Source organism: Eurosta solidaginis, chromosome X, assembly GCF_040869045.1.
Source record: "Eurosta solidaginis isolate ZX-2024a chromosome X, ASM4086904v1, whole genome shotgun sequence".
Lineage (NCBI taxonomy): Eukaryota > Metazoa > Arthropoda > Insecta > Diptera > Tephritidae > Eurosta > Eurosta solidaginis.
The window spans coordinates 135,162,442-135,176,026 of NC_090324.1; the positions used below are offsets into that span (position 1 = coordinate 135,162,442).

Consider the following 13,585-nt stretch of genomic DNA (forward strand, 5'->3'; position numbering starts at 1 on the left):
TTTGCTGATACTACAACAAATATTAATTGATACTTTAGCTGGCAGTGGGTAGTTTGGCAACCATACATTCCCATTTTGTGCCGGACACAAGAATTTTCCTACAATTATAATTTGAAATGGGCTGGAAAGCTGGCACGCTTGTTACACCCAAACCAACCAAGCGCAAATTCCAAAATTCGATCCAAAATTATATGTAGTTAAGGCAGAATAGTGAATGAAAGTTTAATTATCCATTCGCAAATGCTGTGTTCATGTCCATGTGAACGCCCTGGTGCTATTGGTTATGAGGCACATTCATCCAAATATAATAATCAGTGTATGCGAATGTGAGAAACGTCAAGATTCCTGATGAATTATTTCGGGTAAATTCTGTGAATGTGATAGTTTCTCATGTGAACGTCATAGGAACTTCTTGTGTTCTGGTCCAGAACATGGCACTTGAGAATGTATTCATTGTGTCTGCAAACCAGGTTGTCAAACAGGCTGAAAAGGGGGGGGGGGGGGGGGGGGAGGGGGGGGGGGGGGGGGTTGATCGATATTCGCAGAAAAGTGAACATTTTATCAGATTATTTTAATTGGGTGTTGATAAGAAATAAAAGTATTTGAATTGAATAAAATATATTAAATTTGTTTTTAAAAATGATTGGTGGCTTATTTGTGTACAATCACAAAGGAGAAGTGTTACTTAGTCACGTATATCGTGACGATATTGGCCGTAATGCTGTGGATGTCTTCCGTGTCAAGGCAGCAAGTACGGTCCCCAGTCACAACTATTGCAAGACCTAGCTTTTTCTACATAAAGCGCGCAAATATTTGGTTGGCTGCAGTCACAAAACAAAATGTCAATGCTGCGATGGGGTTTGAATTCCTATTGAAAATCATTGAAGTAATGCAATCATACTTTGGTAAAATATCCGAGGAGGATATCAAGAATAATTTTGTTCTTATATATGAGCTGCTCGATGAGATGCTCGATTTCGGTTACCCGCAGAACACCGATTCAGGCACATTGAAACCATTTATCACACAACAAGGTATAGAATCAGTTACAAAAGAAGAGCAAATGCAAATAATTTCACAAGTTATTGGACAAATTGGTTGGCGTCGTGAAGGCATCAAATATCGCCGTAATGGCTTGTCACCAGTATGGAGGCGCATATGTCGTCTTTGGTTATATATATTTGCAAAGCACATTTCACAAAAGTCGCATTTAAACGGCTTTACTTCACTGTGAATTATTTTATGTTTATTCAAATCAAATTTTCGTTGAAATCTTTTACCACAACTTTCGCACTCGTATTGTTTAATTCCTTCGTGAGTTGTTTTGGGTCTCGCTGCTTTCATCGCCAAGTGATTCTTTATTTTAGCCTCTTCTTGACGCGTTTCCAGGTCTTCGTCTTTATGCATAGTTTGGTGTAAACGTAGCTCCGAAATTGTAGGAAAAGCTAACGGACATAACTCACATCTATGAACATTATCTCCCAGCTGAGTATCTAAATGATAGTCGTAGACAGAGTAGGCCAGTCGAGTTTTTAAAGTATACGCACGTTCGCAGTATTTGCATTTAAATGGTTTTTCATCCGAGTGACAAAGCATATGACTACGTAGATATGAGGCTCGAAGAAAGCACTTTTCACAGAAGTCACATTTATGCTTCTTTTCATGATTATGAACTAGTTTATGTGCTTTCAAATTATTTTTGTAAAAAGTCTTTCCACAAATATCACATGGTTGTCGTTTGAACCTTTCATGACTTTTTCTGTGTATCAACAAAGTTTCTTTACAAGAACAATTTCGCGAGCAGGCGGAACATTTATAAGGCTTATCTCCATCGTGACTACGACGACGCACCTCCAGTTGCTCATGGGTATTTGTAGCTCCTCGGGTTCTACAGATAATTCATTATCTTTTGTCATACAGATTGTTGAATGCATTGCGTCATGGTCGCTATATTCAATGGCTGATCACCTTCAATTGGCTCGTTTTTAATAAATTCGCTTGGCTCGCCTTCGGAATTTTTATCTTCCAGTAATTTGTCTATGCTTCGTAAATGTAAAGCAGAATTTACTTGTACTTTTTCTAGTTCAACTCCAGGCTCTGTAGCTGCACGATGTGTTTGTTGAATTGTATGATGTAAATTATGCATGGAGCTATCTGTGTTAAAATTGTTCTCTGGATTTGCACCTTCTTTGTTTGTTTCTGTTTCGACCATAATTGCTGGCTCCACCATTGTCAAAATATTTAAACTAGTCCGTTTTTCAGTAAGCAATTCACGGATCTGTTTTTCGGATTGTAAACCCATTTGCTGGAAGTGATATGAGCTTAGTAGTTGCTGCAGCATTCAAAACAAATTTTCTTCGGCAGCTCGCCACTTAGCTGCATGCAAATTTGTGGTATTGTATTGGATATCAATTCAACTATTCGCATAGATCCACATTCCTCAATCTCATCAAATATATGTTGCCAATGTTTTTGCGGTTTAACATCATTGTCATGCGAGGATCCGTTTACTTCATTCATACAAGTCCGGCACACGCAATCGAATTATTGGTCACTTGTATCCATTCTAGCTGCTGAGTTTGTTATGTCCCTAGTCATATACTCTTCTAAAAAATTATGGAATTCATTTACATATGTAAGAAAAGTCTCATCCCGCTTAAGAGCAATGTTACTTTGTCCAGCGTAGAGTATCGATTTCACATATATTTAAAATGGTTTTAAAATTTGGCAATATATTGACACTTCCTTTGGCGAACATTTTTGTATGTTCCATAATTCGGTAAATTTTGTTGTGGGACTGCTTAAATCTTGTTAAAAGGCAGATGAGGATTCCATTCGGTAAAAGGCATGCTGGTTTTGGAGATGTGTTGTAAACAACATGCGTTAATATACAATCTACATGTGTTCTGAAACAAAGTGGTGTGAAATTACTCGATTGAAATTTCACTAGATTGCCTATGTTCACGGTGTGGAAACATTGGTTTGGGATTTCGTGAAGTGGAATACTATCGGCAAGGGTTTTAATTGAATGCAGCAGATTCTTCTGCCTCATCGCGTTGGTAGGGCAAGATGATGAGTTTTACCAAGGGTCGGGTTATCTGGCCTTTCATCGTCATTATATCGACCACTCTGACGCGATCGTCAGGTCCTGGGTGTAATTTGGCCACCCGTACGAGTCTCCATTCATTTGGAGACAAATTATCCTCCTTTATTACGACGAAGTCCCCGATTTTTAGGTTCGTTTTGGGAAATCTCCATTTGTTTCTTTTCTGCAGTTCAGAGAGGTATTCCGATTTCCACCTCTTGCAGAAGGAGTGATGTAGGCATTTTAACTTTTGCCATTGATTTATGATTGAGGCAGAGTTTTCGCTGGTGTCAGGTTCTGGTGGAGATAAGAGATGTCCTCCTACCAGAAAGAGACCTGGGATTAGCGGCTCCAGGTCTGATGCATTGTTTGACGCAGGGCTCAATGGTCGGGAGTTGAGGCAGGCTTCGATCCTGCATAGCAAATTCGCAAATTCCTCAAAGGTGAATTTGCAACTTGAAGCGATTTTTGTGAAGTGGCTTTTAAAACTTTTCACTCCCGCCTCCCACAGTCCCCCCATGTGAGGAGCTGATGCGGGAATGAAGTGCCACGATAAGGATTAATGGGAATACTTGGATAGGGTGTTATCGTGGGCATTTTGTAGGAATTCCCTCATTTCCGCTTTAAGTGCTCTAGAAGCCCCGACAAAATTCGTGCCATTGTCGGAAAACATCTTACTAGGGCAGCCTCTTCGCGAAACGAACCTCGCAAATGCTGCTAAAAAAGACTGGGTGCTGAGGTCGGAGGTGGGTTCCAGGTGAATCGCTTTCGTTGCAGAGCAAACGAACAAGCACACATACCCCTTCGACACTCTACAACCTCGCCCTCGAAAGTTCTTTATATCGAAGGGTCCCGCAAAATCAACTCCTGTGTTTGTGAATGCCCGTGAGTACGTAGTTTTCTCCTTGGGTAAAATTCCCATTAGCTGGGTTTGAACAGGTTTTCGGTAAATCGTGCATTCCTTGCAGTTATGGATTGTCGATTTTATCATGTTCTTGACCCGTGGTATCCAATACTGCGTACGGATGAGGCGTACATAAGTTGGTTTTCCCCATGGAGTGAGATCCTATGGGTAAACTTTACAATAAGACGCGACAACTGGCAATTATACGGCAAAATGACTGGATGTCGCTCGTTGTACGGGATATCTTCGGAAGCTTCGAGGCGGCCGCCTGCCCTCATAACCAACCTTTCATCTAAGAATGGGTTCAGTGGTAGTACCTCGCTCTTTGCTCCTATTAGTTTTTTAGATTTTAAAGCTGAATACTCCTCCCCATAATGCCTCTTTTGGTAGATAACAGTCAGACGTTGGGTCGTTGCTTTTATTTCGCTCGACGAAATTGAGCAAGAATTCGCCTGAACTGAGCCACTTGTTTTTGGGTTAGTTCTTTGAAAGAATCTCCAGACGTAGGATAGTACTTTCAAAGCTCTCGAGAGGTCAGAAAATCTTGTCTACTATTGACGAGTGTACCTGGACCCGCTTTTCTTCTGACGTGGTGGTATATTCTGTTTCTTGGGTAGGCCAATTTGAGCTATCTTCATGAAGCCAAGGAGGGCCCTCCCACCACAGGGCTTTGTTGATAAGATCTTCAGCGGGTATACCTCTACTTGCGAGATCTGCCGTGTTTGATGCCGAGTCGACATGAAGCCAGTTTTCTTTCCTTACTTTGTCAATTATTTTTGTCACCCTATGGGCAACGAAAGTGGACCACGAGCATGGGGGTTTGCGAACCCATGCCAGGACGATTGTCGAATCCGTCCACAGATAGGTTGTAGAAATGTTAAAATTGAGGTTTTTTGCGACTGACTCTACTATTTCCGCTAGTAGAACCGCACCACATAATTCAAGGCGGGGTAGTGATATAGTCTTGACCGGGGCTACTCGGGTTTTTGCGAAGAGCAGATTTACGAACACATGATTCTCGAATTGTACCCTCAGGTATATTGCGGCTGCATATGCTTTCTCGGAAGCGTCGCAAAAGCCATGTAGTTCGCTGCTCGCTACCGGGGAAAACTGTACCCAACGGGGTATACGAATGCTTTCAATATGTCGGTAGCTTTCTAAAAATCATGCCATCTATCTAATATCGCGGGGGATACGGCTTCGTCCCAGCCCGTGCCGTCCAGCCAAATAGATTTATATTTAGATTTTAGATTAGATTTATTCATTTTCTTTCAAATCAAAATAATTTTTTACATGTTTACATATATAAAATTGCCACTTAAATTAATACATTGAAATTGAAAGAAAAGTAAGGCATTCTGTAAAGTTATCTAAAACTTTAGTTTTGAATGCCATCTCAAAAAAACTAATAAATATATACAAATGTGTGTGGGGTGAAAATAGTTAATAAGTTGAAGTTAAAGTTACAAAATGTAAAATAAAATGTATAACAATAGAAAATAAAAATGTTGAAATTAAATTACTAAGTGGTAGAATTCAGCAAAGTTTTGATGTCGTCGTGTGACTGCTCTAATAAAAATGATTTGATATGTTTTAAAAATTCGCGCATATTTCTAATGACACGTATAGACGCAGGTAGCGTATTTAAAGCTTTACAAGATACGATAGTAAAAAGTTATTATAATGGGTAGTACGAGATGTGGGAACAACAACAAGTCCGAGTGAGTTTTGCCTCAAATTATAATTATCCGTGACTAGGCTGTGTAAATACCCACAACGAATAAAGAATATTTTTAAAGTCTTGTAATAGTACATGTGTTTTACTGGATGAATTTTCAGCTCTCTAAACAACTCCATGCTGTGGTGGAAACGGTTCACATTACATATTTTCCTTATGACACATTTTTGAATAGTAAGAAGTTTCTGGATTTTACTGTAAGACGCACCACCCCAGCAGCATATGCCATATTTAAGCTTAGAGTGAAGCAAAGCGTAATAAAGCGTCTTCAGCGTTGCGTTTGAACATATACTCCTTAGACTATAAAAATAGCGCACAGTAGATCGCATGTATGCCTTCAGGCGAGAAATATGTGTCCACAGAAACACCCAGATATTGGTAGGTATCAACTCTTTCAATTGGGAAACACTTATCGCTACAATTTGTTTCATGATTAAACGATGTACAAGAGCACGACATATTGCTAAGGGAGAAACGTCTGCAGTCACTGGCGTGGAATATAATGGCAATATCAGGTGAGGTTCTTGGATGTAAATTGAAATACATCAGTTTAGTTTTATTGCTGACGATCAGTTTATGTTTAGCAAACCACACTCTCAACAAATGAGCATCGAAGTTGACGCCTGCTACCAAATCCAGATAATTCGATGAACTATAGGCTATAGCAAGGTCGTCTGCAAAAGCGGTAACCTTGCCATAGAACGGCAAAGAAAATAAAGAATTCGAATAAACAAGGAACAGTATTGGACCTAGAACAGACCCTTGCGGTACTCCTAAGGTAGTTGTCACAGAATTGCTTAAACAATTGCCAACCTTTACTTTCTGCACTCTTCCTGATAAATATGGTTTGAGCCAATTGTACATAAAGCCACGAAAGCCTATGCAATACAATTTATCTAACAGTATTTGGTGATCAACCATATCAAATGCTTTCGTGATATCAATAAACAGGCCAGCACAGTTCTGCTTTTTGTCTAACTCGCCATAAATAACGGAACAAAAGCTCAGCAGGGCATTTTCTGTTGAGAGTCCAGATCTAAATCCGTATTGCATCGAGCTGAAAAAATGTTTGTTGTTAAGAAAAGAAAGAATTCTACTTTTAACAAGCTTTTCAAAAGTTTTGGAAATAGAAGAAAGTAAAGAGATTGGTCGGTAATTGTTTATATTTTTTTTGGTCCCCTTTTTATATAAAGGAATGACAACAGCACATTTTAAATCAGTAGGAAAAGTTCCAGAGTACACGCTTTTGTTAAACAAATAAATTAAAATGTCAACCAAATTTAAAGCGAATTTTTTCAAAACCTGATTTGAAACACCATCAGAGCCACAAGATATGGAGTTGTCCAACGATTTTACTACCTTCAGTAATTCAGTGCCAGTAAAAGGTTCAAAGAAAAAGCTACTACCTAAATTTGAAATATCTGAGTTATTCATTGAAAGTTCGTATGTATAAGTAGTTGTATAAGTTTGCCCGATTGCTGAAAAGTGACTATTAAAAAGGTTTGCTACAGTTGTGGGATCAGAAATATTTAGGCCACTATTACATAAAACAATTGATGAGTCAATTGATTTAGGACTCCGATTTAAAAGGCTGTTTATAACATTCCATTCCTTTTTTGGGTTTCCAAACGACGACCTGAATTCATTTCGATAGAAACTGTCGCGTTCCAATTGTACTTCTTTTCTTAACCTTCTACAAAGATCTCTATGTCGACTACGAAGGCTTGTATTCGAAGGATTTTTAGTGCTCTTTCTTCCAAGCTTGTTTTTAAGGCGAATCTTTTTCATCAACTGCTTACTTATCCAAGGCTTTAACCTTATATCAGATCTAGGTGAAGTGACGGAGAAGGTTGCAGCCTGAATGTGGCTTATAAAAGTATTTAAAAAAATTTGGTATGCATTGGATACGTCTTTCTCAGCAAAAACTTTGCCCCAGGACTCAAACCGTAAGCTTTGATTAAGCAAACCGAAATTAATCTTGGTTAATTTTGATCTCGTGTTACTTCTATTTATGCTTTTTTTCCATGCAATATTTATTACTATAGCAGTCATAGTATGATCTGTAATTTTAAAGTCAAGGTTTATGCCGGAAATATTTTTAAAAGTACTACAGCTGCTGCGACCAAAAACATGGTCGATGCAGCTTCCAGAAACACTACGAGTAGTTACATTTAAGAAAGATGTTAAACCATGATTAGCCATAAGCGTTAGGTAGTTATCAGTTGTATCACTCAGTCTGAGGATATCCAAATTAAAGTCACCTAAAATAATGAAATTTCCTGAATTCTCGCTACAAAGAAAAGTTGAAAACTCTTCCAAAAATGTCTGTGCAGAAACCGAATGTAATCTATAGACACACATGAAATTAAAAACTTTGTCAGATATGATTAAGGAGATCTTTAATATATCTGCGCTTGTAATGTTATACTCGACATATTCACACTCGTAAATATTTCGAACAAAAACTCCAACACCACCTGCAGAATATTGGTCATTAGTGTTAGCAAAAAAAGTATAGCCAGGTACCGTAAAGTCTCGTATTTCATGAGAGTATATCCATATTTCAGAAACAAAAATTAAATCGGGTTTGTTTTTAAACAACTTAAAATGACAGACCAAAAGATCAAAATTTTGCCGAAGACTGCGTATATTTTGGTGAATAACCACAAAAGAGTCACTAGTACTACCCAATAAATTTAAATCATTAATAGGCGTGTTTATGGCATCACTGTCATTATATAGGAAATTTAAAAATACCATTAATTTTGATGATAAATAATTATATGAATCTAAGTTATTTTTGACAAATCGTCAAAAGTTCTTAAAGTAACAGCCTCGCCATTATCAGCCTTTTTTATCATGATTTTTCCATTTTTCAACCACAGATACTTATAACTTTTTGCTTTTTTTGTTTTTTTTTCATGTCATTTATGTAAATATTGCATTTGTTTACATCACCAAAAAGCTCAGTGGTTAATTTTCCCTTTGCCTTTTGTTTACTAGACATCACTTTTCTCTTCATCTCAATAGAAGCAAAGTGAACACGCAGCACATTACCAAAATGAGAAGATTCATTTCTCTTCTGTAGTTTTTTAATATAACATCTGCTTAAATCTTCTGTCGTCACGGTTATACCCAAATCAGAGCTTAAAATATTTTTTGTGCATTCACTGGCATTCTCACTTGCTAGCTGCGGCACACCAACAATGTCGACAGCGCTGCTCAGCAGTTGTTGCTCTCTCCAGTTCAATGCACTTTCAAGCTTGCATACTTTAGCACACAGTTTTGAGTTTTCCTCTTTGAGCTCCTTTACAATGTTGAGAAAATCAGTATTTTGTTTCTTTAAACTAATGATCTCGTCATACAACAACTGCAAAGTTATTTCTTTCGTACCGGTATCATTATTATTATGCATTTGCACTTGCTGAGTGAGGTGGGAACCACTTGCGTTGGTGTTGTTATTGTTGTTATTCGTTTTGGGAATATTTGCGCTGTTATTTCCAAATGTCTTTTGCGTTTGTTGTTTTTGTACGTTTTGCATGTTCTGCTTTTGCTTAGAAGGCGCCGATGACATTAGTTTGTGTGATGTTTGTGAGGCAGTCTTCGTTGCGGTCGGAGCAGATACATCCATGGCAGCAGCAGATATAGAAGCTGGCAATGGCTGTTGATGTATGGACTTTCTGCGCAAAATAGAGCATGATTCGCATCGATGCTTAATGTTGTTGCAATTCATATAGTCCAAATCATCAGCAGTAATTTTGGCGCAAGAGGCATGATAAAAACTTCCACAATCCGCACACGCGACTTTGTTCACATCCACTCTATCGACTTTGTCTTTGCAAGTTGGACAAAACATATTTATGTATGTATAGAAAGGAACGCATTGTCTATAGTGTTGAAATAAAACGTATTAACAAAGCGCGCACCCCACGACACTGCGAAAACACGTCCGCACACAACGAAAGTCAATATCCAAATACCTTGCATTATCATTTTCGAGGTAATAATGAATGGTCCTAGCCAACCTAGCGGATCAAATAATTTTGCTATAGCAGACAATATTGTTCTCTTTGTGAACACGACTTGGTTGTCTATGGGTTTCGTAGAAAAGTAGAAATAGTCAGTGTGGGCATTCCACCTGATCCCTAAGGCTTTAACCATGCTAGCATCCTCAAAGTTTAAAAAGTTTTCATTTAATAAGTGCGATCTTGGAATACCTTCCAGTAGTTGATCGCAATTTGAAGTCCACTTCCTGAGGGAGAAGCCGGCTGATTGTAATGCCGCTTGGATTTCGTCCCGTGCCTTGGTGGCGGTGGCAATGGTGTGTCCGCCCGCTAAAACGTCGTCGACATACATAAACTGTCGTAGGATGTCCGATGCGATGGGATAGGTTTCCTCTACGTCCTCTGCTAGTTGAAGAAGGGTCTTTATGGCCAGGTAGGGCGCGCAGTTTACTCCGAAGGTCACCGTCTTCAATTCGTATATGCCGATGGGTTCGCTGGTGGAAGACCTGAAGACGATGCGTTGATACCTCGTGTCCCTGGGCTCTAGCAATATCTGCCGGTACATCTTTTCGATGTCAATGTTGAATACGTATCGGAACAATCTCCAACGGAGTATGAGAATTGTTAGATCACTCTGAAGAACTGGGCCTGAATGAAGGACATCGTTTAAACTTATTCCATTAGCAGTGGGACAGGAGGCGTTAAAAACGACTCTCACTTTAGTGGTGGTGCTTTCTTCCTTAATCACTGCGTGATGGGGTAAAAAATAGGTATCGCATGTATCTGCCGGAACATGCTCTTCTACTCGTGCCATATGAGCTAACGTTTCATATTCTGATACGACTCGGTTATATTCCGTCTGCAATTCGGGATTTTTCGCTAACCGGGTTTCATTTCTGAAAAATTGTGAGCACGCGCTCTTTAGCGACGGTCCTAATGAGATACCCTTTTTAAAATCCTGCTTAAAAGGCAGCGACACGATATATTTGCCATCCTCATTTCTTTGGTGGTTTTTTGATACAACTCCTCGCAGTAATTTTCGTCTTTGGTATAAATATGGTTTTTGGGAATATCTTCCAGCTCCCAAAATGACGTGTTACGTGGCTGACTGTTTGGGTGGTGAGGAGCGGCGGCAAGCAGGTATGCTTGCGGGCCCAGGCTAGCTCGTCGTCTTGGGCGGGGTATTGTACCACCGACCTCACCCACAGCCACATGAACAAAAAGAGGGTTCATACCTGCATGTGTATAGAAAGGAGAGAAAAAGCTGAAAAAGATAGAAATAAACGTGAGGGGCAGGGTTAATAGGGGAAAAAGATGGAGGCCTGTCCTGTCAGGTGGAGTCTACCCTCCCTCTGCAGTGCAACTTGCACTGCACCGTGGGCACTGTGCTGACTCCTATTTAATTTACCTTACAGTGCCCCAAACCTGACATGAGTCTGTCCCCTGTCACTCAGTCATTTTCCCTAAACACTCACCTTCACCTTACCTTACCGCGCGCAAGCGCAGCACCAACACCAAAATTCGACTTAGCCCTGCATTATTGAAAAATATTAAATTTTCATCCAAACATAATTCTTATGATTTATGTACAAAATTTTTTTTTTTTGGTTTCCAAATTACCAACTAATAACAAGTGCAATAATTTCAACAAACTTTGCACTCAAAGTTTACTACAAAATAATTTGCCAAGGATTCCAAAAGGCTTAACTAGTATCAATTTCAAAAACTTCTATTTACTCAAAGTAAAAAAAATGCTCAAATATAATACTGAACCTTATTACTAGCTAACATTACAAATTCATGTGAAGGCAGGAAGAAGTAGATAAAATTTCAAATTCCATACAATACAAAATACTTAAGACTAATAGACAAAGTGTCTGAACTCAAATAAAAAAATGTAAATTATTAGGGCCACCCTAATGCCATATTATTACTAGGAGCTAACTCTAAATCCTAAAATTGCAAATTCAAATAAAATGAAACAAAGTAAGAGGGCGAACAAAAAATCCAAGTACCCTAATCTCGGACCTACCGCAACCGCTCAAATAAACATAAGATCAATTATGTACACAGCAAAAGTAGGTCATCAAGGAAAAGAATTTATGTGTATATGAAAACAAATGGTATGTATGTAAGTGCAAATGTACGTTTGTGACGTTTTCCATGCATGCACATATGTTCGTTGCACTCTGTTTTTATTTTTCTGCTTTGCTAATTCCTGTTCTATTTTTGCAAGAGCAGGAATCTGTGCTAACACATGTACATACAACTAAACAGGCGTATTTTGATACATTTTTTTTATGTTTCACTCAAAACACTCACCAAGTTACTCTCCTTGTCCAACGGCGCCGCTGCAGTTGAGTAGCTTTGCTGAAAACGCTGAAAAGAAATACTCCTATCATGCATACAATTCTACAGGCCACGCCCACGTTGGCCACCCGCACTCACTCAGCCAAGATCACTCGCTAGCAATCTTTTAGTAATGAGTGCTTTGGTAGTATTAATTCTACTAACGTGATGGTGAAACACAAAAATTAAAAATGTGTGTTCAAAAAAAAAATATTCTTGGTGCTGAAAGCACACTGTGCATATGCACCCTCGGGGTGTGAGGCTGATGGCTAAGAGGTAGGTTGGCAGGAATCGATTTTGCCAATAATCGCGTAAAAAAAAAAATGGAATTTAAATACGAAGAAAAAAAAAACAGCTACAACAAAATTTTAAAATTTGCTAACTTCGAGTTAGGCCCTGTTTAACAGAAGTGAAAACCATATGTGAGAAAAATGATAAAGTGTGTATACCGCGAAATGGCAAAAAAAAAAAAAAGTGAAAGGGAAACGTGGGAGCAAAGAATTACCAACAATGGATCAAACTGAAATAAATGTCATACTGAAAGTAGAAATGGAAGAAAAAAAAAAGGAAGATGAACAGATGATGGAAACAAAAGTGCAACCATCAAATTAGCTATGAAAGTGAAGCCGTAAAAAAAAATGTTTATTGTCAGACCAAAAAAAGAAATATATTGGCCCCGGAAATGGCGTGTCCTGTTCGCTACCAAATTTATGCCCCCCTTATGACAGTATTTAAATAAGAAATATAATAATAATACGTAGAAATATGCAAAAAAAAAATGATGCTAAACTTAAGTGTTGCCGGAAAGCTCCTCCCTCTGCTGGTGTTGATAGTTGCTTTCGTTATCAGAATCAGCTGGGCCAGCTCAATAAATGTATGAGTATTGCCGTAAACTTGGTTGTGGTTATTGTCACCGTTTTTATACTTGTAGTTGCTCGTGGCTGTTGTTGTGGTTGCGTCTCAATGCCGCCGGTGAAAAGTGCTGACGATGTTGCCAATTCTATTGTGCTTTTGCCGTTGTTGTTGTGGTATGCGCATGCAACGAATTAAATAGAACGTAGTGTTAGGGGATGCGTGGCAATTGTTTTTGGCCGGAATGTCACCAGTGTGATGTTGTTGTTGTTGGCGGTGCGTCGCCAATGTAATGGGGATGATATAGTTGGTGTTGAGCGGTATGTCGCCAAAGTGATGTAGTTGTTGTTGGGCGTTACGCCGCCAATATGAAAAAATGCTGTTGTGGTTGTTGCGGCCGTATATCGCCAATATAGAAAAATAATACCGGTTGTGGTTGGTGTTGCGCCGCCAATATAACAAGAAAATGCTGTAGTGGATGTTGTTTGCCGGTACGAATGTAGTTGCTGTTGTCGCTGCGTTCTAACCCCGCCAATAAGACATGTTTCTGAAATTGCTTTGCCGTCGGCTAAATAATAAAGTGTGGTGCTTGTCGATGGTAGTAATTGTTGTTGTGCGGCATTTCGCCAAGTACAATGTATTTGTTTTTGGGC

At 39.0% G+C, this 13,585-nt stretch overlaps 1 pseudogene; it reads left to right on the forward strand.

The window, feature by feature from the left end:
• The first annotated feature begins 639 nt into the window (after nucleotides 1-639).
• Nucleotides 640-1,234, forward strand: LOC137235169 (AP-2 complex subunit mu pseudogene; annotated as a pseudogene).
• The last annotated feature ends 12,351 nt before the right edge of the window (nucleotides 1,235-13,585 follow it).